General features: G+C 46.6%; 1 protein-coding gene across 2 annotated transcripts in view; it reads right to left on the reverse strand.

The window, feature by feature from the left end:
* SPMIP11 (sperm microtubule inner protein 11) overlaps positions 1-20,242 on the reverse strand; it is a 43,866-nt gene that overhangs the window by 15,094 nt on the left and 8,530 nt on the right. The window lies entirely within an intron of this gene.

Raw genomic sequence — 20,242 nt, forward strand, 5'->3', positions numbered from 1 at the left:
CCACAGCTAGGCACTTTGCAAAAAACAGGTCAGTTTTCTTTGGGAAAATGTGATGTGTCCATGTTGTGTTTTGGGACATTTCCTGTCACAGGCACTAGGCCTACCCACACAAGTGAGATACCATTTTTATCGGGAGACTTAGGAGAGTGCTGAGTCGAAGGAAATTTGTGGCTCCTCTCAGATTTCAGAAATTTCCATCACCAAAATTTGAGGAAAAAGTGGGTTGTTTTGCCAAATTTTGAGGTTTGCAAAGAATTCTGGGTAACAGAACCTGGTGCGAGACCCCAAGTCACCCTATTCTGGATTCCCATAGGTGTCTAGTTTTAAAAAATGCACAGGTTTGGCAGGTTTCCCTAGGTGCTGGCTGAGCTAGAGGCCAAAATCCACAGCTGACAACTTTCCAAAATACATGTCAGATTTCAATGTAAAAATGTGATGTGTCCATGTTGCGTTTCCTGTCGTGGGCATTAGGCCTACTCACACAAGTGAGGTTCCCTTTTTTATCTGAAGACGTGGGGGAACCAGAATAGAAGAACAAGTGTTATTGCCCCTTGTCTTTCTCTACATTTTTTCCTACCAAATGTAAGACAGTGTTTAAAAAATACGTCTATTTGAGAAATGCCCTGTAATTCACGTTAGTAGACTTTTTTTTTTTACAGGACAAGAAAATTTATGAAGCAACTTGTCCCGTGGACAAGTAGATATTTTATTAAATTCCACACCCCTGATCCTGCCCTGCTATTTTTAATTATAAAAATATGCTGGGCAGGATTCATTGTGGTACAATGCTCATTTCACACAAATAAACCTCCACTGGAAGCCCTTACATGCATAAACAAAGCAGGTGTCCGAATTGAAACTCAACTTCTGTAAAGTAGTAATCATCCTAACTTCATGCGTATGGCCAAGGCAAAACAAGTGTGTTTTTCTCTGAATTCCCATTGTGAAAAGTTATCTGTAAACCTTGAAGGAGGTGTCCGTATCCTGTGACGAGTGGGTTCTTTCTTGTTGTCTGCTGCTGAGACCAGATATCATGTTATCCCTGTTTACAAATACAAGTATGTGAAATGGCCTAGAAGCCCCATCCTTTTGGCACTGTCCCATATACATCAGTGATATGCAATGTGTCCCCGCCCACCTCATTTGCCAAGGAAGATGGACAGCTTACTGAAAGGACCCCCTGAACGCATTTCACACTGATTTTGCAGACGTGTGCTTGATGCAGAGCAATATGATCACATCTGCACCAAACAAAGAATCACTTTGTGGCTGCTGTGGGGTAGGCCACAAGCCAGGCCCTGAGGCCAATTCCTGTAGCACACAGCCAAAAGCCATGTGTGGCATGGGGTTGGGTGATTATAGGTGGTTGGCTGCAGGCCAGGCCCTGAGGCCAACAACCGCTGCGCACCGCCAAAGGTCTGCGTGACCTGGGGTGGGTGGTTATAGGAGGCTGGTCACAGGGCCTCGATTGGCCAGCCCTGCCATGTACAGCCAAAGGCTGTGAGTGGCGTGGGGTGGTTATAGGGGGTTGGCCGCAGGGCCTGCCTGCAGGTTGGGCCATGCAGCCAACCCCCGCAGATGGGTGCTTATAGGAGGTTGGCCGCAGAGCCTAGCCTCAGTCCAGGCCCTGTGACTAACCTCCGCCACGCACAACCGAAGGCCGTGTGTGGCGGTGGTTGGATTAACATATAGTAATAAAAATTACTTTGTGTTAAAAAAACATAAAAAATTCATTGAAGAAAAACAAAGGTTACAGGGATGTTACATTTAGGAAATAGAATTATTTTTTAAACATAGAAATTTGCTTAAAAAATACAGGTTACAGGGACACTCTAGTTGGGCTCACATTTTGAGCCGACCAAACCACAGAAATTCAGCTGTTATAGTTATTTCAAGTAACTATAACTTGTATCCTACAGTAGCTATAACTCGCGCCCTCTCAATGCACTGCTAATTAACCCAGCATTACAGCACTCATTACATCTTTTATAACATCACTGATAAAGTCACTGTAACATTTGCAGTAACATTATAGATGAGAAAACTGTGCATGGCAGGGGCACAAATTATAGTTGCCTTAGGGCACGCGTATAGTTAACTTAAAATAACACTAACTTTAACAGCTGAATTTCTGTGATTTTGTATGTTTAAAATGTGAGCCTAACGATAGCGACCCTTTAACCTTTGTTTTTTTAAGTGAACATATATACACACACACATACACACCCTGCCACCTTTTTCTCTGACAAGGGGGGGAGCGTGCAACCCTGGCATATGACCCTCACGCCATCCCAGCCCGCTACAGAAGCCCTCACACACATTTACCACCTGCTCAGAACAGGTGGTAAATTTGTATGCTTAACTGCTCAGAATAGGGAATACTATGAACATTCTGCATGGTAATTCTATGTCTTCAAGGTCATTCCCCATTCTGAGGGGTTTAACTTGTAATACTTGAATTTCCTTGTGGAGATACTGGTGAGTAATGGTAATTTTGCCTATGTTGTAATCAGGGGCTGAGAGGTTGTATATAGACCGTTTGGCATACTCTCTACCTATGTTGAAAGTATTCGGGATGGATGACTAGCCCTCTTGGTGCAACAAATTAAGCATTAAAATTGAAGAAGCACTTAAGAAAATGTCTGCAAGAACAAGTAACTTTTTTAAAGTAACTTTTCATATGGATTTGAAAAACAGTTAACCTTTTAATTGTTGTATATAGTTTGTTTTCTTAGGTCGAGCCTACCAAACAGCGCATGCTGTCTGCTTGTACAAGACATATTGTAGGCTTACCAACAACTTACAAGGGCGTACAGCTGGCCCATTGCTTACCATTGTCCCAGCCTGTCCATCGTGTGTTTTTGCCTTCCCTGAAGCCGTCTTTTACCATTTCTTTGATTGCCTGGCATTTGTCTTTCCACTGCTCTCTTTTAGGACACTTTTTTATTTTTAGTTAAGCACTCAATGAGAGTGCATGTCTTTCCCTGCCTAATCCTTCGCTCCTCTCCAGTGTGTTCCCCTTAAATGGCCACCTGTGCTCCATGTGTCTCTCTCATGTACCCCTCCCTTCATGCTTTATGTTGTTCAAATTCTTGTGTGCTTCTCCCCGACTCCTAGTATTGATGTTGTGAGCATCTCACTTCTCCCCATCCCTGCGCTGTGTTTTTCTCTTTGTGTGCTTCCCCCACCCCGTGTGCTTTTACCGCCCTCCTCCAGTTTTCCGCTCTCCCTCGTGTGGTGCTTTTTCCCTTCCTCTCCCCCTTCAGCTCCTCCTCCTCAACCCTAACCAACCCTCACGCCCCAAACTCCCCTATATCGAACTGGTACTTTTTTTTTTTTATTTGCGCTTTTGTGCTAAAAACAGAAATCATATTTTTTGTATTTACCGATTCAAATGGAACTTGTCATTTTTGATCGGTAATAAATAAAGGAAATGGTGATATTCCACTAGTACACGCTCGTCGTCATGCACATGTGCTGCAATGAAAAGATGCAGGTCAAGTCAGTACACTTTTTTTTTTATTTGAATGCATTTTTTGATGATGCTGCACAGCTGAGAGAGGAGTAGGTTCCTAATAATCCGTAAGATAAAAGTACATTTTGATACCACTGCATTTATGTGCAGTCTCAATGAGAGATGGTAATCAGCTAAAACTCCCAAACATTTTACAAAGATATTTATTTAATAAAGTCAAATTAAACTCCTTACTGAACAATTACTTTTTTCTCTTTGGTGATACGTTTTAGTGTATCTGGTACCACACAAACCACCTCTGATAAAGCTTTGACCATTTCTGCAACCACTGCCTCCATAGGTAAGCACAGGAAGCCACAAAGTTTTTATCTAGCCTCTGCATCCAGAATATTCCCTATCCAGGCCAGTAAGCAACACGTACAGTTGCTGGTTTTCAGGATCATTGTCGCAAAGTCAATGACTTTTTTTTGCTATGATTAATGCAGGTGCTAATTGCACTAAAGGTACTAGAAACTGGCCGTTCATTTAGAATTCGGTTTCCCTGAGGTGGAACTGCTTCAGAAATACTACCTCGACCAATGGACTTGGCATCGATCTGTCGGATGCATTGTCGTTTGTCGTAATATCTACCTCCTTTAAGTGCACCATGGAACTACCAGGCAAAAAAGAAATGGGAGAGAACTTCCAGTGTAGCAAGGATATTGCTTATTGGTATTTTCAGAAGACACACCCCTGCTCTGGGAGTTTGTCTTCAGAAAATAAACAATAAAAGAACAACCGACGGTTCAACCATTGCCTGGTGGACATTATGTCAATGTTTTTTTTTTTTACTGACACCGCTCCTGTTTACTGCCATACCCCACACGCCATGTGTGAGAAAGTAGCCTCTTTCTAGCCTTGTTACCCCCACTTTTGGCCTGTTTGTGAGTGTATGTCAGGGTGTTTTCACTGTCTCACTGGGATCCTGCCAGCCAGGGCCCAGTGCTCATAGTGAAAACCCTATGTTTTCAGTATGTTTGTTATGTGTCACTGGGACCCTGCTAGTCAGGACCCCAGTGCTCATAAGTTTGTGGCCTATATGTATGTGTTCCCTGTATGGTGCCTAACTGTCTCACTGAGGCTCTGCTAATCAGAACCTCAGTGGTTATGCGCTCTCATTTCTTTCAAATTGTCACTAACAGGCTAGTGACCATTTTTACCAATTTACATTGGCTTACTGGAACACCCTTATAATTCCCTAGTATATGGTACTGAGGTACCCAGGGTATTGGGGTTCCAGGAGATCCATTGGGCTGCAGCATTTCTTTTGCCACCCATAGGGAGCTCTGACAATTCTTACACAGGCCTGCCACTGCAGCCTGAGTGAAATAACGTCCACGTTATTTCACAGCCATTTTACACTGCACTTAAGTAACTTATAAGTCACCTATATGTCTAACCTTTACCTGGTAAAGGTTAGGTGCAAAGTTACTTAGTGTGAGGGCACCCTGGCACTAGCCAAGGTGCCCCCACATTGTTCAGAGCCAATTCCCTGAACTTTGTGAGTGCGGGGACACCATTACACGCGTGCACTACATATAGGTCACTACCTATATGAAGCTTCACAATGGTAACTCCGAATATGGCCATGTAACATGTCTAGGATCATGGAATTGCCCCCTCTATGCCATCCTGGCATAGTTGGCACAATCCCATGATCCCAGTGGTCTGTAGCACAGACCCTGGTACTGCCAAACTGCCCTTCCTGGGGTTTCACTGCAGCTGCTGCTGCCAACCCCTCAGACAGGCATCTGCCCTCCTGGGGTCCAGCCAGGCCTGGCCCAGGATGGCAGAACAAAGAACTTCCTCTGAGAGAGGGTGTGACACCCTCTCCCTTTGGAAAATGGTGTGAAGGCAGGGGAGGAGTAGCCTCCCCCAGCCTCTGGAAATGCTTTGTTGGGCACAGAGGTGCCCAATTCTGCATAAGCCAGTCTACACCGGTTCAGGGGACCCCTTAGCCCCTGCTCTGGCGCGAAACTGGACAAAGGAAAGGGGAGTGACCACTCCCCTGACCTGCACCTCCCCTGGGAGGTGTCCAGAGCTCCTCCAGTGTGCTCCAGACCTCTGCCATCTTGGAAACAGAGGTGCTGCTGGCACACTGGACTGCTCTGAGTGGCCAGTGCCACCAGGTGACGTCAGAGACTCCTGCTGATAGGCTCCTTCAGGTGTTAGTAGCCTATCCTCTCTCCTAGGTAGCCAAACCCTCTTTTCTGGCTATTTAGGGTCTCTGTCTCTGGGGAAACTTCAGATAACGAATGCAAGAGCTCATCCGAGTTCCTCTGCATCTCCCTCTTCACCTTCTGATAAGGAATCGACTGCTGACCGCGCTGGAAGCCTGCAAACCTGCAACATAGTAGCAAAGACGACTACTGCAACTCTGTAACGATGATCCTGCCGCCTTCTCGACTGTTTTCCTGCTTGTGCATGCTGTGGGGGTAGCCTGCCTCCTCTCTGCACCAGAAGCTCCGAAGAAATCTCCCGTGGGTCGACGGAATCTTCCCCCTGCAACCGCAGGCACCAAAAAGCTGCATTACCGGTCCCTTGGGTCTCCTCTCAGCACGACGAGCGAGGTCCCTCGAATCCAGCGACTCTGTCCAAGTGACCCCCACAGTCCAGTGACTCTTCAGTCCAAGTTTGGTGGAGGTAAGTCCTTGCCTCACCTCACTGGGCTGCATTGCTGGGAACCGCGACTTTGCAGCTACTCCGGCCCCTGTGCACTTCCGGCGGAAATCCTTTGTGCACAGCCAAGCCTGGGTCCACGGCACTCTAACCTGCATTGCACGACTTTCTAAGTTGGTCTCCGGCGACGTGGGACTCCTTTGTGCAACTTCGGCGAGCACCGTTTCACGCATCCTCGTAGTGCCTGTTTCTGGCACTTCTCCGGGTGCTACCTGCTTCAGTGAGGGCTCTTTGTCTTGCTCGACGTCCCCTCTCTCTCCTGGTCCAATTTGCGACCTCCTGGTCCCTCCTGGGCCCCGCCAGCGTCCAAAAACGCCAAACGCACGATTTGCAGCTAGCAAGGCTTGTTGGCGTTCTTTCGGCGGGAAAACACTTCTGCACGACTCTCCAAGGCGAGAGGGATCCGTCCACCAAAGGGTAAGTCTCTAGCCCTTTTCGTTCCTGCGGAAACCTCAGCTTCTTCTGTCCAGTAGAAGCTTCTTTGCACCCGCAGCTGGCATTTCCTGGGCATCTGCCCATCTCCGACTTGCTTGTGACTTTTGGACTTGGTCCCCTTGTTCCACAGGTACCCTAGATTGGAAATCCACAGTTGTTGCATTGCTGGTTTGTGTCTTTCCTGCATTATTCCTCTAACACGACTTCTTTGTCCTTAGGGGAACTTTAGTGCACTTTGCACTCACTTTTCAGGGTCTTGGGGAGGGTTATTTTTCTAACTCTCACTATTTTCTAATAGTCCCAGCGACCCTCTACAAGGTCACATAGGTTTGGGGTCCATTCGTGGTTCGCATTACACTTTTGGAGTATATGGTTTGTGTTGCCCCTATCCCTATGTTTCCCCATTGCATCCTATTGTAACTATACATTGTTTGCACTGTTTTCTAAGACTATACTGCATATTTTTGCTATTGTGTATATATATCTTGTGTATATTTCCTATCCTCTCACTGAGGGTACACTCTAAGATACTTTGGCATATTGTCATAAAAATAAAGTACCTTTATTTTTAGTATAACTGTGTATTGTGTTTTCTTATGATATTGTGCATATGACACTAAGTGGTACTGTAGTAGCTTCACACGTCTCCTAGTTCAGCCTAAGCTGCTCTGCTAAGCTACCATTATCTATCAGCCTAAGCTGCTAGACACCCTATACACTAATAAGGGATAACTGGGCCTGGTGCAAGGTGCAAGTACCCCTTGGTACTCACTACAAGCCAGTCCAGCCTCCTACATTGGTTGTGCAGTGGTGGGATAAGTGCTTTGAGACTACTTACCACTCTTGTCATTGTACTTTTCATAAGAGAAAAATATACAAAACAAGGTCAGTGTATATACACATAGCCAAAAAGTTTTGCATTTCCTCTTTTCACTCTTTTCTAAGTGCTGAAAAGTACTTCTAACTTTCTAAAAAGTTTTAAAAGTTTTTTTTCTCTGTCTTTCTGAAAGCTCTGACAAACCTTTTATCTTTTACTATCACTTTAACTCTCTCTAAAAAATGTCTGGCACAGGCCAAAATGTTGATCTGTTCAAACTTGCATATGATCACCTTAGCTGGAAAGGAGCAAGGAGTCTCTGCATAGAGAGAGGTTTGAGTGTAGGGAAGAATCCTTCCTTAGAACTGTTAATTAACATGCTTAGAGTACAGGATAAGGCCATAAGTGCCCAATCTGTAGAAAAAGTAGCTAATGGTTCTCAATCTGATCCAGGGACTCCCCCAGGAAAAGATTCAGGAAAGAAACTTCCTAGCCTGCCCATTACTAGACAGTCTAGCATAGTTGGTAATGATGATGAGCCACACCATAGAAATAGTGTTGTCTCACATCATAGCAAAAGCATTTATTCTCACCATACTGGTAGTGATGTTTCTGTTAGCCAAGCTGTTAGGGTGGCTTCTGTAAGGGACAGGTCTCCTTCTGTCCATTCTCACCATACTTCTGTTTCAAGGCATGTCCCTCCCACCCACCCTGATGACAGATTGTTAGAAAGGGAGCTCAATAGATTGAGAGTGGAACAAACCAGACTGAAGCTCAAGAAGCAACAGCTGGATTTGGATAGACAGACTTTAGAAGTAGAGAAGGAGAGACAGAAACTGGGTTTAGAAACCCATGGTGGCAGCAGCAGTATTCCCCATAGTCATCCTGCAAAAGAGCATGATTCCAGGAATCTGCACAAGATAGTTCCCCCTTACAAGGAGGGGGATGACATTAACAAGTGGTTTGCTGCACTTGAGAGGGCCTGTGTTGTACAGGATGTCCCTCAAAGGCATTGGGCTGCTATCCTATGGCTATCATTTAGTGGAAAGGGTAGGGATAGACTCCTTACTGTGAAAGAAAGTGATGCCAATAATTTTACAGTTCTTAAGAATGCACTCCTGGATGGTTATGGCTTAACCACTGAACAGTACAGGATAAAGTTCAGAGAGACCAAAAAGGAGTCTTCACAAGACTGGGTTGATTTCATTGACCATTCAGTGAAGGCCTTGGAGGGGTGGTTACATGGCAGTAAAGTTACTGATTATGAAAGCCTGTATAACACAATCCTGAGAGAGCATATACTTAATAATTGTGTGTCTGATTTGTTGCACCAGTACCTGGTAGACTCTGATCTGACCTCTCCCCAAGAATTGGGAAAGAAGGCAGACAAATGGGTCAGAACAAGGGTGAACAGAAAAGTTCATACAGGGGGTGACAAAGATGGCAATAAGAAGAAAGATGGTGAAAAATCTCAAGATAAGCATGGGGATAAGGGTAAAACCAAAGATCCCACTTCAAATCTTAAACACTCTTCAGAGGGTGGGGATAAAACTAATTCTTCCTCTTCTTCTCAACCCACACACATTAAAAAGCCTTGGTGCTTTGTGTGTAAAAACAGAGGCCATAGGCCAGGGGATAAGTCCTGTCCAGGTAAACCCCCTGAGCCTACCACCACTAATACATCAAGCTCTAGTGCCCCTAGCAGTAGTGGTACTAGTGGTGGGACTGCTGGCAACAGTCAAGTTAAGGGTGTAGTTGGGTTCACTTTTGGGTCCATAGTAGAAACTGGGGTAGTCACTCCCAAGATCCCAAGACAGTTTCTGTCACACCTAGTGGCATTGGCCTTGCCACACTGGCTGCTTGTCCCCTTACAATGGATAAGTACAGGCAGACAGTTTCAATAAATGGTGTTGGGGCCTTGGCCTACAGGGACACAGGTGCCAGTATCACTTTGGTGACTGAAAACCTAGTGCCTCCTGAACAACACATCATTGGACAACAGTATAAGATTATTGATGTCCATAACTCCACTAAGTTTCTTCCCTTAGCTATAATTCAGTTTAGTTGGGGTGGAGTTACTGGCCCTAAGCAGGTGGTGGTATCACCTAGCTTACCTGTAGACTGTCTCTTAGGTAATGACCTAGAGGCCTCAGGTTGGGCTGATGTAGAGTTTTATGCCCATGCAGCCATGCTGGGCATCCCTGAGGAATTGTTCCCTCTCATTTCTACTGAAATGAAAAAGCAAAGGAGAGAAGGCCTGAAAACTCAGGATCCCTCTCCAACAACAGGTAAAAGGGGTATCACAGTATCCCCTAACCACCCTACCATTCAGGATACCATTCCTGTGGTGGGAGAAACCTCTCCTGGGGTGGCACCTGTTCCAAGGGAAGCATCAGCTGGCAAATCTGTACTCCCTGAGGTAGAAGTACCTCTCTGTGGGATATCTAACATTGGTGACAAAAAGAGCACCATTTTAGTTAACATGGAGCATCCCTCCAACCCTCCCAGAGAAACTTTAGTGCAGAAACTCTGCACTGCCTCACAACACTTAGGACAGCATCCCTGCCCTAGTGTGGAGCTCATAGGACAGCATCCCTGCCCTGCTCCAACTCAAGAGAAACAGCATCCCTGTTCTCTCTTCCAGCCATATGGACAAAGTTTTTGCCCAGCTATGGCTTTACTGAGACAGCATCCCTGTCTGGCATTTCCATCATTACAAATAGGTTCAGTGGATAATTCCCACTGTTCTAAACTAAAACTTACTGATAGAAACTCTGAAAATACATCTTCACATTGTTGCTTAGCTAAAAAACTTCAAACAGGGTGGTTTACATCCCCACAGGGAAGTAACCATATAGTGGATGATAAAGGGAGTAACCAGTCTATTGCAGAGCTACTCTCTACTTATCACCACTTAGACAATAAAGTCTCAACTGGCCAAGGTTAGCCTTATTGTCCTTCGTTTGGGGGGGGGGGTTGTGTGAGAAAGTAGCCTCTTTCTAGCCTTGTTACCCCCACTTTTGGCCTGTTTGTGAGTGTATGTCAGGGTGTTTTCACTGTCTCACTGGGATCCTGCCAGCCAGGGCCCAGTGCTCATAGTGAAAACCCTATGTTTTCAGTATGTTTGTTATGTGTCACTGGGACCCTGCTAGTCAGGACCCCAGTGCTCATAAGTTTGTGGCCTATATGTATGTGTTCCCTGTGTGGTGCCTAACTGTCTCACTGAGGCTCTGCTAATCAGAACCTCAGTGGTTATGCTCTCTCATTTCTTTCAAATTGTCACTAACAGGCTAGTGACCATTTTTACCAATTTACATTGGCTTACTGGAACACCCTTATAATTCCCTAGTATATGGTACTGAGGTACCCAGGGTATTGGGGTTCCAGGAGATCCCTATGGGCTGCAGCATTTCTTTTGCCACCCATAGGGAGCTCTGACAATTCTTACACAGGCCTGCCACTGCAGCCTGAGTGAAATAACGTCCACGTTATTTCACAGCCATTTTACACTGCACTTAAGTAACTTATAAGTCACCTATATGTCTAACCTTTACCTGGTAAAGGTTAGGTGCAAAGTTACTTAGTGTGAGGGCACCCTGGCACTAGCCAAGGTGCCCCCACATTGTTCAGAGCCAATTCCCTGAACTTTGTGAGTGCGGGGACACCATTACACGCGTGCACTACATATAGGTCACTACCTATAGGTCACTACCTATATGTAGCTTCACAATGGTAACTCCGAATATGGCCATGTAACATGTCTAGGATCATGGAATTGCCCCCTCTATGCCATCCTGGCATAGTTGGCACAATCCCATGATCCCAGTGGTCTGTAGCACAGACCCTGGTACTGCCAAACTGCCCTTCCTGGGGTTTCACTGCAGCTGCTGCTGCTGCCAACCCCTCAGACAGGCATCTGCCCTCCTGGGGTCCAGCCAGGCCTGGCCCAGGATGGCAGAACAAAGAACTTCCTCTGAGAGAGGGTGTGACACCCTCTCCCTTTGGAAAATGGTGTGAAGGCAGGGGAGGAGTAGCCTCCCCCAGCCTCTGGAAATGCTTTGTTGGGCACAGAGGTGCCCAATTCTGCATAAGCCAGTCTACACCGGTTCAGGGGACCCCTTAGCCCCTGCTCTGGCGCGAAACTGGACAAAGGAAAGGGGAGTGACCACTCCCCTGACCTGCACCTCCCCTGGGAGGTGTCCAGAGCTCCTCCAGTGTGCTCCAGACCTCTGCCATCTTGGAAACAGAGGTGCTGCTGGCACACTGGACTGCTCTGAGTGGCCAGTGCCACCAGGTGACGTCAGAGACTTCTGCTGATAGGCTCCTTCAGGTGTTAGTAGCCTATCCTCTCTCCTAGGTAGCCAAACCCTCTTTTCTGGCTATTTAGGGTCTCTGTCTCTGGGGAAACTTCAGATAACGAATGCAAGAGCTCATCCGAGTTCCTCTGCATCTCCCTCTTCACCTTCTGATAAGGAATCGACTGCTGACCGCGCTGGAATACTGCAAACCTGCAACATAGTAGCAAAGACGACTTCTGCAACTCTGTAACGCTGATCCTGCCGCCTTCTCGACTGTTTTCCTGCTTGTGCATGCTGTGGGGGTAGCCTGCCTCCTCTCTGCACCAGAAGCTCCGAAGAAATCTCCCGTGGGTCGACGGAATCTTCCCCCTGCAACCGCAGGCACCAAAAAGCTGCATTACCGGTCCCTTGGGTCTCCTCTCAGCACGACGAGCGAGGTCCCTCGAATCCAGCGACTCTGTCCAAGTGACCCCCACAGTCCAGTGACTCTTCAGTCCAAGTTTGGTGGAGGTAAGTCCTTGCCTCACCTCGCTGGGCTGCATTGCTGGGAACCGCGACTTTGCAGCTACTCCGGCCCCTGTGCACTTCCAGCGGAAATCCTTTGTGCACAGCCAAGCCTGGGTCCACGGCACTCTAACCTGCATTGCACGACTTTCTAAGTTGGTCTCCGGCAACGTGGGACTCCTTTGTGCAACTTCGGCGAGCACCGTTTCACGCATCCTCGTAGTGCCTGTTTCTGGCACTTCTCTGGGTGCTACCTGCTTCAGTGAGGGCTCTTTGTCTTGCTCGACGTCCCCTCTCTCTTCAGGTCCAATTTGCGACCTCCTGGTCCCTCCTGGGCCCCGGCAGCGTCCAAAAACGCCAAACGCACGATTTGCAGCTAGCAAGGCTTGTTGGCGTTCTTTCGGCGGGAAAACACTTCTGCACGACTCTCCAAGGCGAGAGGGATCCGTCCACCAAAGGGGAAGTCTCTAGCCCTTTTCGTTCCTGCAGAAACCTCAGCTTCTTCTGTCCAGTAGAAGCTTCTTTGCACCCGCAGCTGGCATTTCCTGGGCATCTGCCCATCTCCGACTTGCTTGTAACTTTTGGACTTGGTCCCCTTGTTCCACAGGTACCCTAGATTGGAAATCCACAGTTGTTGCATTGCTGGTTTGTGTCTTTCCTGCATTATTCCTCTAACACGACTTCTTTGTCCTTAGGGGAACTTTAGTGCACTTTGCACTCACTTTTCAGGGTCTTGGGGAGGGTTATTTTTCTAACTCTCACTATTTTCTAATAGTCCCAGCGACCCTCTACAAGGTCACATAGGTTTGGGGTCCATTCGTGGTTCGCATTCCACTTTTGGAGTATATGGTTTGTGTTGCCCCTATCCCTATGTTTCCCCATTGCATCCTATTGTAACTATACATTGTTTGCACTGTTTTCTAAGACTATACTGCATATTTTTGCTATTGTGTATATATATCTTGTGTATATTTCCTATCCTCTCACTGAGGGTACACTCTAAGATACTTTGGCATATTGTCATAAAAATAAAGTACCTTTATTTTTAGTATAACTGTGTATTGTGTTTTCTTATGATATTGTGCATATGACACTAAGTGGTACTGTAGTAGCTTCACACGTCTCCTAGTTCAGCCTAAGCTGCTCTGCTAAGCTACCATTATCTATCAGCCTAAGCTGCTAGACACCCTATACACTAATAAGGGATAACTGGGCCTGGTGCAAGGTGCAAGTACCCCTTGGTACTCACTACAAGCCAGTCCAGCCTCCTACATTGGTTGTGCAGTGGTGGGATAAGTGCTTTGAGACTACTTACCACTCTTGTCATTGTACTTTTCATAAGAGAAAAATATACAAAACAAGGTCAGTGTATATACACATAGCCAAAAAGTTTTGCATTTCCTCTTTTCACTCTTTTCTAAGTGCTGAAAAGTACTTCTAACTTTCTAAAAAGTTTTAAAAGTTTTTTTTCTCTGTCTTTCTGAAAGCTCTGACAAACCTTTTATCTTTTACTATCACTTTAACTCTCTCTAAAAAATGTCTGGCACAGGCCAAAATGTTGATCTGTTCAAACTTGCATATGATCACCTTAGCTGGAAAGGAGCAAGGAGTCTCTGCATAGAGAGAGGTTTGAGTGTAGGGAAGAATCCTTCCTTAGAACTGTTAATTAACATGCTTAGAGTACAGGATAAGGCCATAAGTGCCCAATCTGTAGAAAAAGTAGCTAATGGTTCTCAATCTGATCCAGGGACTCCCCCAGGAAAAGATTCAGGAAAGAAACTTCCTAGCCTGCCCATTACTAGACAGTCTAGCATAGTTGGTAATGATGATGAGCCACACCATAGAAATAGTGTTGTCTCACATCATAGCAAAAGCATTTATTCTCACCATACTGGTAGTGATGTTTCTGTTAGCCAAGCTGTTAGGGTGGCTTCTGTAAGGGACAGGTCTCCTTCTGTCCATTCTCACCATACTTCTGTTTCAAGGCATGTCCCTCCCACCCACCCTGATGACAGATTGTTAGAAAGGGAGCTCAATAGATTGAGAGTGGAACAAACCAGACTGAAGCTCAAGAAGCAACAGCTGGATTTGGATAGACAGACTTTAGAAGTAGAGAAGGAGAGACAGAAACTGGGTTTAGAAACCCATGGTGGCAGCAGCAGTATTCCCCATAGTCATCCTGCAAAAGAGCATGATTCCAGGAATCTGCACAAGATAGTTCCCCCTTACAAGGAGGGGGATGACATTAACAAGTGGTTTGCTGCACTTGAGAGGGCCTGTGTTGTACAGGATGTCCCTCAAAGGCATTGGGCTGCTATCCTATGGCTATCATTTAGTGGAAAGGGTAGGGATAGACTCCTTACTGTGAAAGAAAGTGATGCCAATAATTTTACAGTTCTTAAGAATGCACTCCTGGATGGTTATGGCTTAACCACTGAACAGTACAGGATAAAGTTCAGAGAGACCAAAAAGGAGTCTTCACAAGACTGGGTTGATTTCATTGACCATTCAGTGAAGGCCTTGGAGGGGTGGTTACATGGCAGTAAAGTTACTGATTATGAAAGCCTGTATAACACAATCCTGAGAGAGCATATACTTAATAATTGTGTGTCTGATTTGTTGCACCAGTACCTGGTAGACTCTGATCTGACCTCTCCCCAAGAATTGGGAAAGAAGGCAGACAAATGGGTCAGAACAAGGGTGAACAGAAAAGTTCATACAGGGGGTGACAAAGATGGCAATAAGAAGAAAGATGGTGAAAAATCTCAAGATAAGCATGGGGATAAGGGTAAAACCAAAGATCCCACTTCAAATCTTAAACACTCTTCAGAGGGTGGGGATAAAACTAATTCTTCCTCTTCTTCTCAACCCACACACATTAAAAAGCCTTGGTGCTTTGTGTGTAAAAACAGAGGCCATAGGCCAGGGGATAAGTCCTGTCCAGGTAAACCCCCTGAGCCTACCACCACTAATACATCAAGCTCTAGTGCCCCTAGCAGTAGTGGTACTAGTGGTGGGACTGCTGGCAACAGTCAAGTTAAGGGTGTAGTTGGGTTCACTTTTGGGTCCATAGTAGAAACTGGGGTAGTCACTCCCAAGATCCCAAGACAGTTTCTGTCACACCTAGTGGCATTGGCCTTGCCACACTGGCTGCTTGTCCCCTTACAATGGATAAGTACAGGCAGACAGTTTCAATAAATGGTGTTGGGGCCTTGGCCTACAGGGACACAGGTGCCAGTATCACTTTGGTGACTGAAAACCTAGTGCCTCCTGAACAACACATCATTGGACAACAGTATAAGATTATTGATGTCCATAACTCCACTAAGTTTCTTCCCTTAGCTATAATTCAGTTTAGTTGGGGTGGAGTTACTGGCCCTAAGCAGGTGGTGGTATCACCTAGCTTACCTGTAGACTGTCTCTTAGGTAATGACCTAGAGGCCTCAGGTTGGGCTGATGTAGAGTTTTATGCCCATGCAGCCATGCTGGGCATCCCTGAGGAATTGTTCCCTCTCATTTCTACTGAAATGAAAAAGCAAAGGAGAGAAGGCCTGAAAACTCAGGATCCCTCTCCAACAACAGGTAAAAGGGGTATCACAGTATCCCCTAACCACCCTACCATTCAGGATACCATTCCTGTGGTGGGAGAAACCTCTCCTGGGGTGGCACCTGTTCCAAGGGAAGCATCAGCTGGCAAATCTGTACTCCCTGAGGTAGAAGTACCTCTCTGTGGGATATCTAACATTGGTGACAAAAAGAGCACCATTTTAGTTAACATGGAGCATCCCTCCAACCCTCCCAGAGAAACTTTAGTGCAGAAACTCTGCACTGCCTCACAACACTTAGGACAGCATCCCTGCCCTAGTGTGGAGCTCATAGGACAGCATCCCTGCCCTGCTCCAACTCAAGAGAAACAGCATCCCTGTTCTCTCTTCCAGCCATATGGACAAAGTTTTTGCCCAGCTATGGCTTTACTGAGACAGCATCCCTGTCTGGCATTTCCATCATTACAAATAGGTTCAGTGGATAATTCCCACTGTTCTAAACTAAAACTTACTGATAGAAACTCTGAAAATACATCTTCACATTGTTGCTTAGCTAAAAAACTTCAAACAGGGTGGTTTACATCCCCACAGGGAAGTAACCATATAGTGGATGATAAAGGGAGTAACCAGTCTATTGCAGAGCTACTCTCTACTTATCACCACTTAGACAATAAAGTCTCAACTGGCCAAGGTTAGCCTTATTGTCCTTCGTTTGGGGGGGGGGGGGTTGTGTGAGAAAGTAGCCTCTTTCTAGCCTTGTTACCCCCACTTTTGGCCTGTTTGTGAGTGTATGTCAGGGTGTTTTCACTGTCTCACTGGGATCCTGCCAGCCAGGGCCCAGTGCTCATAGTGAAAACCCTATGTTTTCAGTATGTTTGTTATGTGTCACTGGGACCCTGCTAGTCAGGACCCCAGTGCTCATAAGTTTGTGGCCTATATGTATGTGTTCCCTGTGTGGTGCCTAACTGTCTCACTGAGGCTCTGCTAATCAGAACCTCAGTGGTTATGCTCTCTCATTTCTTTCAAATTGTCACTAACAGGCTAGTGACCATTTTTACCAATTTACATTGGCTTACTGGAACACCCTTATAATTCCCTAGTATATGGTACTGAGGTACCCAGGGTATTGGGGTTCCAGGAGATCCCTATGGGCTGCAGCATTTCTTTTGCCACCCATAGGGAGCTCTGACAATTCTTACACAGGCCTGCCACTGCAGCCTGAGTGAAATAACGTCCACGTTATTTCACAGCCATTTTACACTGCACTTAAGTAACTTATAAGTCACCTATATGTCTAACCTTTACCTGGTAAAGGTTAGGTGCAAAGTTACTTAGTGTGAGGGCACCCTGGCACTAGCCAAGGTGCCCCCACATTGTTCAGAGCCAATTCCCTGAACTTTGTGAGTGCGGGGACACCATTACACGCGTGCACTACATATAGGTCACTACCTATAGGTCACTACCTATATGTAGCTTCACAATGGTAACTCCGAATATGGCCATGAAACATGTCTAGGATCATGGAATTGCCCCCTCTATGCCATCCTGGCATAGTTGGCACAATCCCATGATCCCAGTGGTCTGTAGCACAGACCCTGGTACTGCCAAACTGCCCTTCCTGGGGTTTCACTGCAGCTGCTGCTGCTGCCAACCCCTCAGACAGGCATCTGCCCTCCTGGGGTCCAGCCAGGCCTGGCCCAGGATGGCAGAACAAAGAACTTCCTCTGAGAGAGGGTGTGACACCCTCTCCCTTTGGAAAATGGTGTGAAGGCAGGGGAGGAGTAGCCTCCCCCAGCCTCTGGAAATGCTTTGTTGGGCACAGAGGTGCCCAATTCTGCATAAGCCAGTCTACACCGGTTCAGGGGACCCCTTAGCCCCTGCTCTGGCGCGAAACTGGACAAAGGAAAGGGGAGTGACCACTCCCCTGACCTGCACCTCCCCTGGGAGGTGTCCAGAGCTCCTCCAGTGTGCTCCAGACCTCTGCCATCTTGGAAACAGAGGTGCTGCTGGCACACTGGACTGCTCTGAGTGGCCAGTGCCACCAGGTGACGTCAGAGACTTCTGCTGATAGGCTCCTTCAGGTGTTAGTAGCCTATCCTCTCTCCTAGGTAGCCAAACCCTCTTTTCTGGCTATTTAGGGTCTCTGTCTCTGGGGAAACTTCAGATAACGAATGCAAGAGCTCATCCGAGTTCCTCTGCATCTCCCTCTTCACCTTCTGATAAGGAATCGACTGCTGACCGCGCTGGAAGCCTGCAAACCTGCAACATAGTAGCAAAGACGACTTCTGCAACTCTGTAACGCTGATCCTGCCGCCTTCTCGACTGTTTTCCTGCTTGTGCATGCTGTGGGGGTAGCCTGCCTCCTCTCTGCACCAGAAGCTCCGAAGAAATCTCCCGTGGGTCGACGGAATCTTCCCCCTGCAACCGCAGGCACCAAAAAGCTGCATTACCGGTCCCTTGGGTCTCCTCTCAGCACGACGAGCGAGGTCCCTCGAATCCAGCGACTCTGTCCAAGTGACCCCCACAGTCCAGTGACTCTTCAGTCCAAGTTTGGTGGAGGTAAGTCCTTGCCTCACCTCGCTGGGCTGCATTGCTGGGAACCGCGACTTTGCAGCTACTCCGGCCCCTGTGCACTTCCGGCGGAAATCCTTTGTGCACAGCCAAGCCTGGGTCCACGGCACTCTAACCTGCATTGCACGACTTTCTAAGTTGGTCTCCGGCAACGTGGGACTCCTTTGTGCAACTTCGGCGAGCACCGTTTCATGCATCCTCGTAGTGCCTGTTTCTGGCACTTCTCTGGGTGCTACCTGCTTCAGTGAGGGCTCTTTGTCTTGCTCGACGTCCCCTCTCTCTTCAGGTCCAATTTGCGACCTCCTGGTCCCTCCTGGGCCCCGGCAGCGTCCAAAAACGCCAAACGCACGATTTGCAGCTAGCAAGGCTTGTTGGCGTTCTTTCGGCGGGAAAACACTTCTGCACGACTCTCCAAGGCGAGAGGGATCCGTCCACCAAAGGGGAAGTCTCTAGCCCTTTTCGTTCCTGCAGAAACCTCAGCTTCTTCTGTCCAGTAGAAGCTTCTTTGCACCCGCAGCTGGCATTTCCTGGGCATCTGCCCATCTCCGACTTGCTTGTGACTTTTGGACTTGGTCCCCTTGTTCCACAGGTACCCTAGATTGGAAATCCACAGTTGTTGCATTGCTGGTTTGTGTCTTTCCTGCATTATTCCTCTAACACGACTTCTTTGTCCTTAGGGGAACTTTAGTGCACTTTGCACTCACTTTTCAGGGTCTTGGGGAGGGTTATTTTTCTAACTCTCACTATTTTCTAATAGTCCCAGCGACCCTCTACAAGGTCACGTAGGTTTGGGGTCCATTCGTGGTTCGCATTCCACTTTTGGAGTATATGGTTTGTGTTGCCCCTATCCCTATGTTTCCCCATTGCATCCTATTGTAACTATACATTGTTTGCACTGTTTTCTAAGACTATACTGCATATTTTTGCTATTGTGTATATATATCTTGTGTATATTTCCTATCCTCTCACTGAGGGTACACTCTAAGATACTTTGGCATATTGTCATAAAAATAAAGTACCTTTATTTTTAGTATAACTGTGTATTGTGTTTTCTTATGATATTGTTCATATGACACTAAGTGGTACTGTAGTAGCTTCACATGTCTCCTAGTTCAGCCTAAGCTGCTCTGCTAAGCTACCATTATCTATCAGCCTAAGCTGCTAGACACCCTATACACTAATAAGGGATAACTGGGCCTGGTGCAAGGTGCAAGTACCCCTTGGTACTCACTACAAGCCAGTCCAGCCTCCTACACCATCCTATATGTGTTTTATTCTGGGCCTATGCGTCCATAAGGTGAGATGCCGCTTGGGGCACCGCCTAGGCCAGGGATACTCAAAGTAAGGCCCGCGGGCCTCATGCCGCCCGTCTGACCTTTACATGCGGCCCCTGAGGCAACAGGAGCACTGGGCAGCTGTTTGCTCGACTCCGCACTAACAAAAATATTAAATACACACACAATCATTTATTTCAAACCTAATTGGTGCTAAAGAAAGAAAGTAACTAGGGACTCCTGCACTTAACTTTAGAAACGCCGTCATTTTAAAAGACATCTTGCAGCATAAGTCTAAAACTAAGACAGTCTCTTCAAAATTAAGTGTATTTAGTTAACATGCAGAACCTTTTTGCCTTAGTACAATTTATTTTATCATGCATTGAGATGTATTCCATTTAAAGTGATAGTTTTCAAACATAAATTTTGAAACATTAATTATTTCCCTTACCCTGAGAACAACACCAATAGTAAATTAAAGAGGCAAGTCACTTGGTATGTGCACTTTATGGGTGGTCTGGGTTCCTATCATACATAAACACCATTATAGTTCATTAAATCAAACACAGAAGCAGGTTTTGTGCAGCGCACACCGTGAATCATGT

The sequence above is a fragment of the Pleurodeles waltl genome, chromosome 4_2, assembly GCF_031143425.1.
Source record: "Pleurodeles waltl isolate 20211129_DDA chromosome 4_2, aPleWal1.hap1.20221129, whole genome shotgun sequence".
Taxonomy (NCBI): Eukaryota; Metazoa; Chordata; class Amphibia; order Caudata; family Salamandridae; genus Pleurodeles; species Pleurodeles waltl.